The sequence below is a fragment of the Pleurodeles waltl genome, chromosome 11, assembly GCF_031143425.1.
Source record: "Pleurodeles waltl isolate 20211129_DDA chromosome 11, aPleWal1.hap1.20221129, whole genome shotgun sequence".
Lineage (NCBI taxonomy): Eukaryota > Metazoa > Chordata > Amphibia > Caudata > Salamandridae > Pleurodeles > Pleurodeles waltl.
Genome location: NC_090450.1, coordinates 142,347,894 through 142,361,327, shown reverse-complemented (window position 1 = coordinate 142,361,327; position 13,434 = coordinate 142,347,894).

The following is a 13,434-nucleotide window of genomic DNA, read 5'->3' as shown; positions in this document are numbered from 1 at the left end:
AGTCCCAGCTAGTGAGAGATCTAGTGCTAGGAAGTCTGTTCCAAGGACCTAGTGGCTGTAGGCTTGACCAAAAACAACTTTTCCAGCAGTTGGAGAAAAGTACGTCTCAATCAGGCTTTTTCCACCTTCAAGGACTAGGGCAAGGTCCAGAGGCTTGCCCAGGGCAGTCGCACCCAAGGTGGGAAAGAGAAAATTAGGTTTGTCCCACTTTGTGCTTTTTGATTCTCTGAAAATGAGATTGACATGGCCATGTAGTAAAGATATATGGATGATGGAGCCCTGTCAAGCTAGCCGTGCCCTGTTAAATTGTTTTGAAAGCCAAACAAGTGACTAATTCTGAAGGTAAAAGAATGAGCCATGGCGAGGGGACACATCCATCCAAGCAATGAAGTGACCTCAGGAGCTACAACATCCGACTTTGAACTTTTGGTGTCAAAATCAGCAGCTTCAGCAGGAGCGCGATGGTGAGTTATCCAACTTTGAGGGACCCTCACCTGCCTTAGCCTTGGGTTTTGCCTCATGTAAAAATGTTGATTTCCGTTTCAAAGACTGAGCACAAAGGTAAAGACTTTGACCAGGATGATGCACATGGTATATCTGACCTCTGCTCCATTATGTTCAGCATGAAATCGTCCCTACATACCAGTCAAATATGAATTGTTGTTTTTGAATTAGACTTTCCTTTTTCTGTGTCTTTTGGGTTACAATGTTGAAAATTCACATCTCCAGTTCCCCATATCCAATTTTACCGATCTTGGTGTCTCTTTGCTCATTAATTTTCCCTCTATGTTTCTAAATGGGTTTTGGGGCTATTATTATTTTGTTTTTTTTACTTTCGAATTATTGGTACTGCTTGAACTTGACATCCACTCCTGTGGTGATTGGCTGCTGCTTATACCCACAGCTTCATGGGTTTGAGCAGGCATTCTCTGAGAACTGCGTTGTGGCCTAATTAGATTGTGCTTTTTAGGTTGGTAGGGGTCACCCTTCTCAAAAAACACCCCAATTTCTGGCAATCTCCACTCATAATTCTCTCTATTCACTCCATCATTTCTCAGAAAGAGCCTTCACTCATGTTACAAACATCATATCTCTGCACATCATAACCACCTATCCTTATTTTCATATACCTATCTGCAAGATTCAGCACAGTTCATCCTGTCTCTATGATATTGACTCTTCCTACTATAGGAAGCGCTAGACCAACCCTATGTAAGTTAAACTGCTGCTTCCCAAATTGTTCCTCCTTCATCTCCTGGAGAGCCTTGCATTCCCCCGCCAAACCTATTTCGAACCTCTGTCCCTCACCTCTACTCCCTAGGAGCGAAATCTTTGGGTTTTCACACCACTTATAAGACGAAGAGCCTTGCCCCACTCTTTCTTTCCACTTTGGCCTCTGAATGCTTAACACCAATCCAACACTGGATGACACTTGAATAACTACAGCTGAACTCTAGTAAAAGAGAGATCATCTATTTTCTAGTGTCTACAGTACTTCACTCTTTTATCTACACCTAACAATGTCCCCTTGAAAACCCTGTCCCCATGCCCATCCACAAGAAACCTCAGTGTGCTTTTCAATTTAAGCATGAGTTTGACATCATACAAGTAGTGTATAGCTGTCTTTAAGAGCCATTAGTGTGAACATTGGTTTCTGAATCTTGGGATGTACCAACAGTGAAAAAAGAAAGACACTATTTCGCCATTACTGCATCACCAGAGGAAGCCCTTCCTTCCATTATGTTCCCCTTCCATGCACGCGTCTCCAGGGCCCTTTCTAGAACTTCGCTTCTGATGGCGACAGGAAATAAGGGCACAGAGGTTGGTGGTGGAGGATGGCAGGACACCAGATATTATAAAGTGTGTGTTGGACAGGGGGAGGGGGAGGGTTGGTGGGATGAGAGCATGGGTTCCAGGTATTTTAATTTGAATATTTTGGAGGGGAAAAGGAGTGATGAGGGAGTAGGGCAGGATGCTAGGTAGGATTCTTTTCAATTGGGGAGAATAGCGGGTGGTAAAGGGGAGAACACCAGGTGTTTGTAACTGCGTTACAGGGGGCCAAGGCAGGTGAGAACCTGCTGTGTAATGCTCCCACCTGACTCCGACCCTGCTTAGCTGAGCTAGGCATGGGGATGATTTTGGGGCAACCATATATAACATGAAATTGCAGATGAGTTGCTATAAGTAAAGGTGATGTGTTTCCCCTCAGGGGTTTAAGGGACATCATGGAAAACTGGAGCTTCACTCTTGTTGTCTCTTTGATGTCACTCAGTGAAAAACATCCCCATTATTCACAGTTACGCGTCCATAATTCTATCTATCTATCCCAGCCAGTGTAAACGGAACATTTATCAAATATGCCTACAACTTTGCTTCCACAGTACCAAAGTCGTACTTAATTCCCCCATCATAAGCAGAATTGGTTATTCTAACAACCTGGTATTCAGTGAGGCCCAGTACTTGCTCATCCATGTAGACAGCGTTATTACCTTTTTCCACACTCACTGTGTAAATCCCCCAGCCACACTTCTTATCCAAGTGCTGTTACCAAGACACCTGACTGTCTAGGTGCACTGAGATCTCTACAATATTCAGATGCTGATATTTCAAGCAAGACATGACCCTGTTCCAACTTACCTCTCACAAACACACAAACCACGCTCTGCAAGCATATGTTTTCAGCTGTTTACACCAGCTGCATTGTTTTTCACTCTTGGCTACCATAAGTTCCCATGACTTGTGGATTGCTTTGTTCTGTTTAAAGGACCTTTAAGTTAAGGGACACTCAGAGAGAAACTGAAATACTCCTCGGGCCCCCCCTTGGTGCCCCTGGGTTTGAGAAGATCCTAAACAAGCCTTCCTATTCTATTTGTTGTGTGGGGTTACCACCCTTCGACCCACATATTGTGGGTCCTAGTTGATGACCGGCCTTTTTTTGGTAACTGGTTGACTGCACCTCGGGGCTGAAGCATGCTGCCCCATTGTAAAATCCAGAGACCCCCGTGATTTGGGCCCTTTGTTTTCTCTGCCAAAGTGACTGTGTTCCTTAGAATAGGGATGAGAGGAATCCTGACTGTAAACACTGTAAAGAATGTGAAAAAAATGTTGCTGGCTGACACTATTAGGGTTAACCATATATCGTCAAAACATCATTTTATGTGTCAACAGTGAATAAAAAATGGCCAGTTGATACTGACCACAGAAAAACAACTTGTTAAACTCATCCTCCATTTCTTCTTCCTACTTATTGTTCAGGTGCTATCTGCATGAAATATAAATATTATTCCAATAGATGGGTCCTCCTAGAGTTTTAGCTTTTATTTGGTGGCGCAGAGCCATCACGATCCGCAGTACACAAGCAACATCCTGTACTTTCCAGAATCATGAAACCCAATCATTATCTGATTGGCTGCGAGGTTTCAATTTCATTGTTGGAAAATGCACCAGTCGGGATTGGCTGTGTGCTGCTGCCCAAGAGTAAAGTACTCTAAGTATGAGCTTGAGCAATAGTCCACAAGTGGTACTTCAAGTTGTAAGCCTTCTCAAGATTTAGAGTAAACCTTTGAGCCCTGCAAAGGTCTACACACTTGCATTGCTGCTGCTAATGTCTTGATTTTTTGGAAGCGTCCAGACTGCCCAGCACTTCCATAGAAGGTGTCCAGTTTGATTAGTAGTTCTCACTGCCCCTTTGAAGCAACTGGATGGAGCTTGTCCACAAAACTTGAGCAATTATAGTTGAGTCTCTGGGACCTGTCAATCTACCTAGTTAATGTGCCCCCTTCAAAAGAAATTGTTACTTTTGGGAACCCTCTTCTCCCAACCTTACTCAGCTCTAGGACTCCTTACTCACCACTTGGGGTAGCGTGAGCAGAGGTCCATCACCAGCATTTTATGTCTTGGTGCCAGAAAAAGTGCCCTCAAGCCAGGCGCCATGCTTGGGAATCCCTTGCCCCCTGCTATGCTATACAGTGGGCTCGATCTGTGATTACCTGACTACTAGTTGGTTCCAGAGCTCCAGGAGCCTTACGGCTTGTGATGACAGCAGCGTTGAGTCCTGGTATATCCTTGTTTAGAATTTCCAGGAGATGCTATTCCTAAACTGACACGTAGTCCACGTCTCCAGGAGGATTTACATCACCCATGGAATTTCTTAACCAGGACACGGGGTCACTAGAGCTGAAATTTTCGGAAGGTAAGGTAGTACAAGAATGGTCCATAAATCCATCCGTGCAGACATTAAAATTTGTTTTATGTACTTCCTCCTAGAGTTTTATTAAGTGTGACCAAAGTGTGATATCAAAACTGAAATTAGTCTTTTTCTTTTAGGCTCTCTAATGGCCCCGATTGTGAGTTTCACAGTATTGGCTCAGTGCAAACTCTGCACTTGCAATTACTGGTACAGTGCGGTACCACCTCACCATGAAAGTGCAATTACAAGTTTGTGAGGGTTGGGTATAGAAGGGGGAAGTGTCCTGGTAGTGTAGAAAGATGTCAGACAGAGACGAGAGTAGATATCTGGGTTGCAGCCGAAGCCTTAAGCAATTTTACCAGCTGAGAAAATCTTGTCCGGTGTTCCTGCACTTGTGAAAACTGATATGGGAACACTGGCCAGTCACAAATCAGCTGAGTGGAATTCTAGGGATTCCATTCCACCAGACTTATAATCAGTGCCATAGAATCCAAGTTTGTGGAAGGATCAGTAATCAGTCCTCAAGGGGCGCATTACACCGTCATTATCTCTGCAAAGTACCCCAGGGGGACCTCTAGTGATTCTTATGTTAAATCATTTCACCACTCTGGGAGAATAAGCAGAGATCGGAAAGCGTCATTATTGGATAACTTTGATCCACTGCTTACTACAAGAGCTGATATAAATGCTTATATTTTATGAACAACTCTATGAGCATCAAAAACATAGTGATTCAGAACAGTAAATATGGAGATTACAGATTAAGAGCATATTCAGTGTTGACATACTGTGATTTCTCACTAAATGTTTTTCTTACAGTGTTCAAGGTTTTCCTAAACATAATTATTTTTAAAACCAAGGCTGGACTTTCTATTTCTATTGTTACTGTAATGTTAAGGTTGTACTCTATCTCGTCTCAACCTGCTGCCACGCCTGTATTATCAGCAGTATGTCTTTGCTCTGAATTGACTCTTTGGTAGCATGGAATTCTAATGCATTGCTTAGTGGTTCACTGTCATTTAGTCTGGATAGTATTCTCCACAACATTCTAATTGTAATTGTATTTATACCCCTGAAGAGGCACTGAATTGCTTTACGGCGAGTAGCACACTGCGCTGGAAACCAGGGTTGGTAGTTATTGTTAGATTACAGGGATAGGGTTGTAATGAGGAGATGTTGTGAGCTATGAAATGAGGTGTCAGCCAATTTCAGAATTACATTAAGAAGGATTGAGGCCGGTATGCATGAGACTGAGAAGAGGCTATACTCAGAAATAAAAGGGATGTATAGTATGGAAGATAAGTAGAGGGTCACTCTGAAGAAAGAAAGGAGAGGAATCAAACAGAAGTACGTCAATGTCATCTTTTCATGCAGGATTTTAAGATTATAGTTGGAGAAGACTTTGTTAGCAAGCAATCGGACTATGTAGGCTGTAGAGAGAAACAACACTATACATTATACATAGTGCTCCATGTCCAGGGCAGATAGATTAAGCATGTAGTTCTGAGTGTACACATAACTTAAACATTAAAAGCCCTAGCTTGTTGTGCCCTGAGACTAGGACATACCTTTTACACATAGTTTGGAGTACACTAAACTTGGTATAGGAGCTGTGCGCTGCACAAGGGGAGATGGGCAGAAAAAATAAAAGACCTTAGCTAAAGATCTCCCCTTCACTATTCTGTAAATAAAAAGTTTTTCAATAGCTCGCTAAACAAATATATATTTGTCACTGGTTGAGGGTGTCTCACCAATATGCAATCAAATATATACCCTGTTTTGTCACTTAGTCCCATCCAAGTGTATGTTGTGCATGTATATGTATGTGACTATTGTAGTATATGCATTGTATGTAGACGCGAAGTAGAGTGATGAAGGTCGGGGGTTCCGTTTTGAACATCCTGGGTCTGTTCCTGTGCACGAGCTGGCGTTTGAAGTTGTTTTCCCAGACAGTGCAAGTGTATCAGGATGCAGGAGGAAGGAGACCTAGACAGTGAAGTGGAGGAGAAAGATGACAAGGCTCCAATAGAAATTCAATTATGTCATTCCTGTAGCACTCCCATTTGGTAGATGGTGAGGGTGAAAGGGACTGCAGTCTGTTGATCAGAGTGAGAGGGTCCTTTTAGGCAAAACAATCACCCTTTTGTCTCCTTCCTGGTCACTGTTTTAGTGAATGTTCACAGCCAGGAGCAGATAGTTAGCACCTCTTTGTGCATCTGTTTTGGGTGCTCCTGTCTGGAGACTATGCTGCTGTAAGGAGCATCAGCCCACCCAAAGGCTGTGTCTACAGAACTGCATTGAGATGTACCTGAAAAGGAAGCCTCCCCAAATCAGTTCTCCTGCCTGCTCCTCTGTCTTAATCTTACCAAAATCTCTGTCTCCGTCACACCTCGGAATAACAAAAAGCACCTCATTTCTGACCTCCCAACTCTCGAATGCAAAGAGCTCATGCATAGGTGCCCACATCCTGTGGTGTGCCACCAAGAAACAACACTCCACAGCCTCCCCCTCCACACTCTAGCAAGACTGCCACACAATCACTTCACTTTTCTTTCTTTGATTGCAAAGAGAGAGGAGTTTGTAAACCCCAAGACCCATTTTAAAAATATAAACAATAGACAACAATTTGCCAGAAAACAGAGACGGGTAAATATTGCAGGAAACTGAAAAGTCGTCTTTAAGTGGATTCAACTGTAAGTCAGTGTAGGGAGGAGGGAAGAGGTGGGTCCCTATTAAATGGCTAGATGTACATTAATGAGATGTGTTTATATGTTAGACTAGTGATTATGCAGAGTGCAGTGAGGGTGTGAATGGATTAAGGGGTAACCATATCGGCAGGTTGAGTCTTGCATGCTTGTGTTTTGAGCAAACAAATCAAAATAAGTATTTTTCTGTTCTAAAAGTGTGAATAATAAGGGCTGGTTTACAGTCTGGAGGGGATGGGAGTAGCTCATTCTTGGAAAGTAGCTGAACATGAAGCAGTGGTTTGTGATTTTATAGCAACACAAATTCATGGAATACTAATTCTGAGAAACCATTTCACTAAAATGTTTTAATCAAAATAATCAAGATGAATGGCACTTACCATTTGAAAGAAATCAATTTATAGAATGGCTTTTTTCAAATTGCCTTTTAGACGCTTTTTTACAAAGGTGTAAATGCCATTAGTCTGTAATATGGTTTCTTTTTCCTCACTGTTCTGCAAGGCATGCATAGATCATTTCTGCTTCACCCCTACTTTCCATCCCACATCCATTTAAGATTCCTTTTTAATTTATTTTTCTGCGAGTGGGTACCTCATGAACACCCATTGTATCTTCCCTCCGCTTTTACTTACTAAATATATTCCTTCTTTCTTCCCTCACTTCCTTCCTTCCCTTGTTTGATTTGGTGTGATAACCCAACCCCTCGGCTTCATTCTTTTTTGAAAATTAATTTATTTTCTCTCTTCTCCAATGTGCCTCCTATTTTCCGCTTTTTTATATGGGCCCGCTTCTCTACCTTCGTTCCTCCTCTTAACCTTTTCTTTACCAGCCTCATTCTACCTTTTGTTTACTTTAATGTTATAACTATGGGTTTAATTTAGAAATTTTTGGGATGGGGTACTTCTTCACAAATGTGACAGACATCGTGTTGGTGGCATAATGAGTGCCACAGTATATTGTGATTTTGCAGCAAGTTTGTGATTGAGAATCCAAGTCGTTAAATTAACCTATACATTAATTCAGAGATTCCCAACCTGTGGTCCGGGGACCCATTGGGGTCCGCGAAGCCTCCTCAGGGGGTCCACGACTGCTTAGAAAATTAAATAATAATAACAGATTAGGTCCCCAGCTTTCAGTAATGACTCAGTGGGGGGTCCCCGGATTCCAATAATGATTCAGTGGGGGTCCCCGGGTTCCAGTAATGATAAAGTGGGGGATCCACAGAAGTCAACAGGTTGGGAACCACTGCATTAATTAATCAAGATTTGATGTGGGTGCTCCCTTTTTGGCTTATAAAGACAGGTTTTCTTTTAGTAAATGACTATTTTTTTTAACCGCTCTTAATTTTTCTCCTATTATTTTCAACCAAACTGTATTTTTATTTATTTGATGTTGCTTCTAAGTGGGGTTTAATAATGTAGTTTCTCAGAAACGGGCTTCTGTTATTTATTTTGTATGAGTTTACATACTGCTGTGTGAAGGGTCACTTTAGTTCTCATATCCATTGCAGTACTAGAAATATGGAGATTATCTGATGGGTGCACAGGTTTTTTTTAATGTGAATTGTTTCATAACAGAGTATTTTCACATTGAAGGGAACGAGTCAGTGCAATGATTTCAACTGATTCCAGGTGATGTCAAGATGGGAGTTTGAAGCATGTAGTACCTCTGGTTTCAGAAGGCTTTGAGTGGGTATTGGGCATAATTCTCTAACGAGTCAAGGGAGATCTCAAGGGCATGCTGTTGGATGTTTCTCAAATCGGGAGGTTGGAGTTGGGTTTGAATTCCCATTAGCTGCAACTAGTTTTGGCAAATTTCACAATATTTTTCAAAATTGATGTTTTAAAGATAAATATGCATAAGGAATATATATATATCGATAAAATGCAGAACCTTGGGCCAGATGTAGCAAAATAACATTTTACGACTTGCAAATAGCGAGTCATTGCGACTCGCTGTTTGCAAGTCGCAAAATGTTATGCAGAACGGTGTCTCAGACACCGTCTGCAAGTCGGTATGGGGTCGCAATGACCCACCTCATGAATATTCATGAGGTGGGTCGCAAATTGCGGCCCCATACCGACTATGGGCACTCGCAAACATGGAGGCCTGCTGTAGTCAGCAGACCTCCGTGTTCGTGACTGCTTTAAATAAAGCAGTTTTTTTTTTTTTAAGTGTAGCCCGTTTTCCTTAAAGGAAAACGAGCTGCACTTAAAAAAAAAACCGAAACCTTTAGTTTCGGTATTTTTTCAGGGCAGGGAGTGGTCCCTTGGACCACTCCCTGCCCTGTAAAAATGTTTTTGGGTCCAGTCACAAACTGGAAGGGGTCCCATGGGGACCCCTTCCAATTTGCGAGTGGGTTACCATCCACTTGAAGTGGATGGTAACTGCAACACCATTTGCAACCGCATATGCGGTCGCAAATGGTGTTGCATACCACTAGGAATCGCAAATAGGAAGGGAACACCCCTTCCTATTTGCGATTCTGAAATGCATTTTGCGAGTCAGTCCGACTCGCAGAATGCATTTCTGCATAGGAAAATGTGATTTGCAACTCGCAAACGGCAGTTTTTGCCGTTTGCGAGTTGCAATTCCTTTCCTACATCTGGCCCATAAGCCCTTTGCATGAGAGTGAAAGTGATCAGGGTGATGTTCGTGGGAGAGCGGGTTTCGCATGTGTAGTTGCCATTTACATACAGCAATCACGATGGATTTCATATTTTGTCTTTCGGTGAGCGTGGATTGATGCCTTCAATTCAGAGGTGATGTGGCAGATATTTAGCATAGAAGATATTTTGAAGACACCGAATACAGTGTGACAGATACTTCTACTCTTCACAATAAGTCTACAGGTAATTAACAAATACTGTCATTTTGCTCTATTGTATGTAATAAAGTTCTGTTTTAACGTATAATTATTGACATGATTGTGTTACTCTGGGTATGTAGCAGTACTTTTAAGGCACCATTTATTGGTCCATCTCTACAGTATGTATGATTCATGCTCTGAGAAATTGATTTAGTTTGTTTCTAATTATTGTACAACAGTCATAAAATATTCCTCTGTAATTGTTTTTTTCCACTTTTTAACTGAATAGTGTGACAGAACCTAGTTCCAGGAAAATGCGACCGGTGAAAAGTAATATAGAGAATAAAAATAATATAACAAAGACATTAGAATAAGTTACAGCAAATCTCAATGTGTTTTTATTCATTTTGTTTACGCTTCAAATATAATATACAGGTGGCTCATGCATATATTCGGATTTGACCAATATTTTTTGTAAGATAAAGTAATTTGAGCCAATCAGATGTGGTGGCTGGGAGAGGTTGAGTGGTGAGATTTGTGAGGTGTTTAAGGAAGTAAGGTAAAGAAGATATTTAAGAATGAGAAAGACTTAGGGCCTCATTTACCAGAATCTGAGGCTTTGGATCTGATGTGTCAGATCTCTTGCGGTGCCCTATGACCTCCTAATGATGCCATGGATGCGCTGTATTTACAGTTCAGAGCTCCACTGTGCATGTTTTCACAGATGTGTCAGAAATTCTGATGCATCTGTGGTGCATTGCTGGACTAGCGTAAGAAAAAATGACGCTACTCCAGCTATGCCAGGAGTCCCCTATTGAGAAAAGCACTGCGCCAGTTTTACGCCTGCTCTGAGCAGGCAGTAACATTTTGACACAGTGAAGTTGCAGAATGATGCAGAGGAATGTAAATATCACTGTGTCAGTTCTGCGTGGCTATGCCTGTGAGAATGCCTACCTTGCATAAATTATACATGGCACAGGTATAATGTGACACAAGGCTTTCGAAACGGACACAGTGGGCCCAATGTATCAGTTTGTAAATGTGGAGCAGTGTAGAGCACTGCTTGCACCACTGTTGTGTAAAAAAATTGCACAAAGGTGGCACAAAGGCCTTGTAAATGATGCCCATAATGTTTTTCTAAATTAAAGTTAAAGTTTAAGGTGGGGTGGCTAGTAAGGGTAGCATTCCTGATGAAATGGACTGTCTTGAAATAAGATGGATCTCTAGGTCTGGAATTTTAAAACTGAACATCTCAGATTTCTTATGGCGCATACTTTTTTGGTTTATTTCTTTTTGTGAAAGAAAAGATTATTCAAGAAGCTCATTTGACAGGGAAAGATTGATCCTTTTGAAGAGCTGATCAATAACTTCTTGTAGGAAAGAGACTTATTTTCATTTTAAAATTGTCGAGGAACTAGCTCTGTGGTGTTTTATAGACCTCTATACTGAATCCCCTAGCCAGTTAGACAATCCACAAATCCAATGGCCTTTGAGACAACCTTGGTACAAATAAAGTTAAAATTCACCCCACCCCAGCTTTCTAATGCCACAAGAATTAATACTTTTGAAAGAGGAACATACACAAGATATGCCTCCAAGTTGGTAAATGACTCTGTATCTGTGTGGATAGAATGTAGGACAGAAGCCCTATTGTCATTTGAAAGACCCACAGTGGAACATATGTGCCATATGTTGTTTTGATAGTGTCTGGTAGAGCAGTCTCAACTTTTTCTGACCCTGGTAAAAGTATTGGGATGAAAGGCCCACTTGAAGGACGATTAAGTGTTTTCATTTGATGAAACTATGGCCGGGTAGTTCTCCATTTTAGAAAACTATGGCCAATTATTAACTTTTAGGGGGTTGGACTGATCTTGATACAATCCGGGAATCCTAATTTGTTAATTTGCTAGTTCAATAATAAACCTATCCATCTTGTGCCAGAAGTTGAAAAATTAGCGTTGTATAGAAAACACCAAACCTGTGGGGCCCAATCAGAGAGAGAGTTAGGGCATCTACTGGAAACGCATCTACATAGGCAGCCTCTGCTATTTCCAATATTTTTAATACAAGGCTTACCCATGGGCTGCAGCATGTTTTATGCCACCCATGGGAGCCCATGACAAATGTGTCTGCAGGCCTTCCATTGCAACCTGCGTGAAAAGGTGCATGCACCCTTTCACTACAGGTCACTACACCAGGTCACTGTAAGTCACCTCTATTGTAGGCCCTCCTAGCCCAAAGGGCAGGGAGCAGGTACCTGAGTGTGAGGGCATCCCTGCATGAACAGAGGTGCCTCTACCAAGTCCAGCTCCATTGCACTGGGCTTCGTAAGTGCGAGGAAGCCATTTTACCTGTGTACTGGACACAGGTTACTACTTGTATCCAGCTACGTAACTCTGAACCTGGGAATACTTGGTATCAAACATTTCAGAATCATACCCCAATACTTTTGCAAGTATTGGTTGTATGATTCCTTGCACTGTGGGTCCTCCTTAGAGGACCCACAGCATTGCTCCTACCAGTCGTCTGGGATTTTCCAGGCAGTCCACGCTGCTGCCACCCCTCAGACAGGTCTCTGCCCTCCAGCTGCTTGACCAGCTCAGGCAGAGGAAGGCAGAACAAAGGATTTCCTGAGGGAGGTAACACCCGCTCCCTTGGAAAAGGTGTTACATGGCTTGGGAGGGGCAGCCTCCCCAAGCCACCGGTATGATGTGAAGGGCACATTTTATGCCCTCCTTGCATAAACCAGTTTTCACCAGTCCAGGGACCCCTGGTCCCTGCTCTGGTGAGATACTGGAGAAAGGAATGGGGAGTGAGCACTCCCTTGTCCATCACCACCCTAGTGGTGGTGCCCAGAGCTCCTCCAGGTGGCCAGTGGATTCTGCCATCTTGAATCCAATGTGGGCAGAGGCCCCTGGGAGCATCTGAGTGGCCAGATAAGGCAGGTGACATCACAGCCCCCTCCTGAAAGGTGGTCATCCTGCTAGGTGACCAATCCCCCTTCCTGGGCTATTTAGGATCTCCCTCTTGGCTGGGTCCTCAGATTCAGTGCGCAAGATCCCAGCAAGACTCCTCTGCATTGTTTATTTCAGCTTCTGTCCACTGGGACTGCAACTGGACCCTCCAGAAACCGACACTCTGCAACTTCTGCAACAACTCCACTATGCAACATTGCTTCTTAGGCTCCTTCCACCAACTGCAACATTTCCCCAGATGTGCATCCTATGAGGCTGGCAAGTCTTCAGCCTGCACAAGACATAAGAAGGAATCTCCCTTGGGGTGAATGAGTCACTGCTCTGCATCTGCAGACATGAACTGCAGTGATGACCAGCTGCGTGGATCTGCTCTCTTCCAGAACCGCATGGATCCTGCATTGCAGATGATAGTCTGGAGTGCCCCCCTTGGTCCTTTCTACCAGCTGTCCAAACTGGGAGATGGTAAGCCCTTGCTTCTCCTTGTAGGACAGCACACCTATGCACTGTGACTCTTGCAGCTACAAAGGCTTGTTTGCACCTCTTCTAAGGGATCTTCAGGCTTCCTATACCCACAGTGTCCAGCACTTCTTCTTGCAGAGCACAGACTCCTGCCTGCTGCTCCAGCGACGCGGTACTCCTCTTCAGGTGTGCTGTGTGGGCCACATTGCGACTGCTGTGCCTGCTGCCAGTGGGTTGCTTGTGGGGGCTGCATCCTCTTCTCGTGACTCTCCAAGCTGCTGAGGGTCACCTGGAACT